The following is a 5,775-nucleotide window of genomic DNA, read 5'->3' as shown; positions in this document are numbered from 1 at the left end:
AGACCACCGCCCATCTAACAAGACCACAGTCCCATCCAACAAGACCATAGTCCCATCTAACAAGACCACAGTCCCATCTAACAAGACCACCGCCCATCCAACAAGACCACAGTCCCATCTAACAAGACCACCGCCCATCTAACAAGACCACCGCCCATCTAACAAGACCACAGTCCCATCCAACAAGACCACAGTCCCATCTAACAAGACCACAGTCCCATCTAACAAGACCACCGCCCATCTAACAAGACCACCGCCCATCTAACAAGACCACCGCCCATCTAACAAGACCACAGTCCCATCTAACAAGACCACAGTCCCATCTAACAAGACCACCGCCCATCCAACAAGACCACAGTCCCATCTAACAAGACCACCGCCCATCTAACAAGACCACAGTCCCATCTAACAAGACCACCGCCCCATCTAACAAGACCACCGCCCATCCAACAAGACCACAGTCCCATCTAACAAGACCACCGCCCATCTAACAAGACCACCGCCCATCCAACAAGACCACAGTCCCATCTAACAAGACCACAGTCCCATCTAACAAGACCACCGCCCATCCAACAAGACCACAGTCCCATCTAACAAGACCACAGTCCCATCTAACAAGACCACCGCCCATCCAACAAGACCACAGTCCCATCTAACAAGACCACAGTCCCATCTAACAAGACCACAGTCCCATCTAACAAGACCACAGTCCCATCTAACAAGACCACCGCCCATCCAACAAGACCACAGTCCCATCTAACAAGACCACAGTCCCATCTAACAAGACCACCGCCCATCCAACAAGACCACAGTCCCATCTAACAAGACCACAGTCCCATCTAACAAGACCACCGCCCACCTAACAAGACCACCGCCCATCCAACAAGACCACAGTCCCATCTAACAAGACCACAGTCCCATCTAACAAGACCACCGCCCATCCAACAAGACCACAGTCCCATCTAACAAGACCACAGTCCCATCTAACAAGACCACCGCCCATCCAACAAGACCACAGTCCCATCTAACAAGACCACAGTCCCATCCAACAAGACCACAGTCCCATCTAACAAGACCACAGTCCCATCTAACAAGACCACCGCCCATCTAACAAGACCACCGCCCATCTAACAAGACCACCGCCCATCTAACAAGACCACAGTCCCATCTAACAAGACCACCGCCCATCTAACAAGACCACAGTCCCATCTAACAAGACCACCGCCCATCTAACAAGACCACCGCCCATCTAACAAGACCACTGTCTCATCTAACAAGACCACAGTCCCATCTAACAAGACCACCGCCCATCCAACAAGACCACAGTCCCATCTAACAAGACCACAGTCCCATCTAACAAGACCACAGTCCCATCTAACAAGACCACCGCCCATCCAACAAGACCACAGTCCCATCTAACAAGACCACCGCCCATCTAACAAGACCACCGCCCATCTAACAAGACCACCGCCCATCTAACAAGACCACAGTCCCATCTAACAAGACCACAGTCCCATCTAACAAGACCACCGCCCATCCAACAAGACCACAGTCCCATCTAACAAGACCACAGTCCCATCTAACAAGACCACCGCCCATCCAACAAGACCACAGTCCCATCTAACAAGACCACAGTCCCATCTAACAAGACCACAGTCCCATCTAACAAGACCACAGTCCCATCTAACAAGACCACCGCCCATCCAACAAGACCACAGTCCCATCTAACAAGACCACAGTCCCATCTAACAAGACCACCGCCCATCCAACAAGACCACAGTCCCATCTAACAAGACCACAGTCCCATCTAACAAGACCACCGCCCATCTAACAAGACCACCGCCCATCCAACAAGACCACAGTCCCATCTAACAAGACCACAGTCCCATCTAACAAGACCACCGCCCATCCAACAAGACCACAGTCCCATCTAACAAGACCACAGTCCCATCTAACAAGACCACCGCCCATCCAACAAGACCACAGTCCCATCTAACAAGACCACAGTCCCATCCAACAAGACCACAGTCCCATCTAACAAGACCACAGTCCCATCTAACAAGACCACCGCCCATCTAACAAGACCACCGCCCATCTAACAAGACCACCGCCCATCTAACAAGACCACAGTCCCATCTAACAAGACCACCGCCCATCTAACAAGACCACAGTCCCATCTAACAAGACCACCGCCCATCTAACAAGACCACCGCCCATCTAACAAGACCACAGTCCCATCTAACAAGACCACAGTCCCATCTAACAAGACCACCGCCCATCCAACAAGACCACAGTCCCATCTAACAAGACCACAGTCCCATCTAACAAGACCACAGTCCCATCTAACAAGACCACCGCCCATCCAACAAGACCACAGTCCCATCTAACAAGACCACCGCCCATCTAACAAGACCACCGCCCATCTAACAAGACCACCGCCCATCTAACAAGACCACAGTCCCATCTAACAAGACCACATTCCCATCTAACAAGACCACCGCCCATCCAACAAGACCACAGTCCCATCTAACAAGACCACCGCCCATCCAACAAGACCACAGTCCCATCTAACAAGACCACCGCCCATCCAACAAGACCACAGTCCCATCTAACAAGACCACCGCCCATCTAACAAGACCACAGTCCCATCTAACAAGACCACCGCCCATCCAACAAGACCACAGTCCCATCTAACAAGACCACCGCCCATCTAACAAGACCACCGCCCATCTAACAAGACCACAGTCCCATCCAACAAGACCACAGTCCCATCTAACAAGACCACAGTCCCATCTAACAAGACCACCGCCCATCTAACAAGACCACAGTCCCATCTAACAAGACCACCGCCCATCTAACAAGACCACCGCCCATCCAACAAGACCACAGTCCCATCTAACAAGACCACAGTCCCATCTAACAAGACCACCGCCCATCTAACAAGACCACAGTCCCATCTAACAAGACCACCGCCCATCTAACAAGACCACCGCCCATCCAACAAGACCACAGTCCCATCTAACAAGACCACAGTCCCATCTAACAAGACCACCGCCCATCTAACAAGACCACAGTCCCATCTAACAAGACCACCGCCCATCTAACAAGACCACCGCCCATCCAACAAGACCACAGTCCCATCCAACAAGACCATAGTCCCATCTAACAAGACCACAGTCCCATCTAACAAGACCACCGCCCATCTAACAAGACCACAGTCCCATCTAAGAAGACCACCGTCCATCTAACAAGACCACCGCCCATCCAACAAGACCACAGTCCCATCTAACAAGACCACCGCCCATCTAACAAGACCACCGCCCATCCAACAAGACCACAGTCCCATCTAACAAGACCACCGCCCATCTAACAAGACCACCGCCCATCTAACAAGACCACAGTCCCATCTAACAAGACCACCGCCCATCCAACAAGACCACCGCCCATCCAACAAGACCACCGCCCGTCTAACAAGACCACCGCCCATCCAGCCCCATCCAATAAAACCACCACCCATCAAAGAAGACGACCGATCCATCCAACAAGACTACAGTACCATCCAACAAGATCACCACCCATCCAACCAAACCAAACCCCCATCCATCCAACAAAACCACTATCCCATCCAACAAGACGACCGACCCAACCAACAAGATCACCACCCATCCAAAAAAACCCACCGCCCATCCAACAAGACAACCGACCCATCCAACAAGATCACCACCCATCCAACAAAACCACCGCCCATCCAACAAAACCACCGCCCATCCAACAAAACCACAACCCATCCAAGAAGACCACACTAAAAAGACCCGACACCGTTTTAAAGCTCCACCCTCTCACACTCAGTAAAAACGCTTTCCATTACATGACCCCCCCCTTCATGACCCCCACCCCATGAACCCCACCCCCCATGACCCCCCCTACCTACCCCCATCTTCAGTGTTTTTTCGTTATGTCACAGGATCCTTACATTCCATTAGCAAACACATTTCTAGAAGCGTCGGGCACATCATCCGTGGCCTCTCATCCACGGGGATGTTTATGTTGGATCACTGGAGTGCTGGCCCTTGCCTACCGCAAAACGTAGAGGGAGAGGTGGGGGGGGGGGGGTGTTAAAATTTCTAGCGCATCTTAAGGGTTCTAAACCTAACTGTAACACAAATTATAGTTTAAACTTTTTTAAAACGATTTAATGATAACTAACGAAGACCGCAGTGAATCGGAAAGGGGAGGGGTGTTGGGGGGAAGGGGGTATAGTAAACAACAAGACAAGAAAAAAAAAACTACAGGCTACAATACGTGTGGCTCTCCATTCACAGTTTGAGATACCCCGGCCAGAACCACTTAAAGCTCCAGGAACTGTTTTAAATACCAACAGACCGAAAAAAGGGGGGGGGCGGTGGTTGTTAGGTTACTTAAGATTTAATCAAGGTGAACTTAGAGGGACAAAAAATTGAAGTCAGTAAAGTACAAGGACAAGAACCAATACCCCAGATGGTAAAGTGTACCAGTTTCTTAAGAACTGATTTAAATGTAGAAACACCCTAGCGTCTGGTCGTTCTTCGGTTCAGGGGCGCTTATCCAATTATTCAATAACAATGCTAAACTATAAATATATACAAGTGTTTACACAGAAGGAGTTAATATTTGTTTATGTATGAATTTAAACGTAAGTTAAAGTAGGAAGTAATAATCAAAAGTACAAGTAGTTTTACATTAGGAAGTAAAAATGACTGTAACTTAAAACTTAGTGTTGTAACATCTAATCCAACAACATACACAACAAACCACCCTTGACGACGCCATGTGGAGCTAAGTATGGTGTTTTAGGTTAAACTCAGTGGCGTTACTAGGACGGAGGTCACCCGGCTCGATAACTGAGGGTGACACCCCCACCCCCTCCAGTCCATAAATTTAGAATTTTTGGTTTGATGTCACCCCTCTCCTCTAATATAAAAACATGAATAGGATAAAACATTATTTTGAGAGTAAATTTTATTTTACCGCACCCCCTTTCCGGCCTTGTGACAAGAATGGTCAGACACACTATGGCTAAATTATAGTTACACAAAATCGAAAGGAATGCAGATTAAAGTATATAAAGTATAAATACATTATGTATTTTTTTACAATTTTTTTCAGGGGTAAAGGTGGTTGACGGGCTCAGGGTTGGAAGGGGGGGGGGTTAAAGGCTTTAATGTGTCGTCGTCCCTGTCTCTCCCCCCCCCCCCTCCCCCTCCCTAAGAAGAGATGCATGAAACAAGCTTAATTGAAATTAAACATATTATTTATTCACCACTCAGCCGTTTACCCGCCAAACACCAGCTAGACCTAGCCACAGTTTCCGGTGCTGTGCGGAAAAAAAAATTCACTAGTACGCCTACTCTCAATTCTATTGTTTGGAGACAGGCGCTGACCTAGTTACCACAGGACAATCCCAAGATGGCCGTAAGTCCGACGACTCTTAAAGTTCACACCAAAAAAAAATTATGTCAGAAGCTGAGTGCAGATGGAATGTACTTTCCTTAAGGGTGTGTGCAAGAAAAGTTCATCTGTCTGACGTTAAGGCCAACCGAATGTTAGATAAGATCCGATTAAAATTAAGTATAAGATTTAAGAAGTTTCTAAGTGGATTAATTTTCTTCACGTATTATGATCTAAAATTAAGTTTTTTGACTAGCCACTAATCTTAGAAGTTTAAAAGTTTATATTTAATTTTAAAAATTAAAATTGATGGTTACTTTATTAAAATTTCTTTCTACTGTATAATTT

This window comes from Physella acuta, unplaced genomic scaffold (assembly GCF_028476545.2).
Source record: "Physella acuta isolate Inbredline_101_S28 unplaced genomic scaffold, ASM2847654v3 ptg000712l, whole genome shotgun sequence".
Classification (NCBI taxonomy): domain Eukaryota; kingdom Metazoa; phylum Mollusca; class Gastropoda; family Physidae; genus Physella; species Physella acuta.
The sequence above is the reverse complement of the archived record's forward strand: the minus strand, read 5'-3'. Positions refer to the sequence as shown.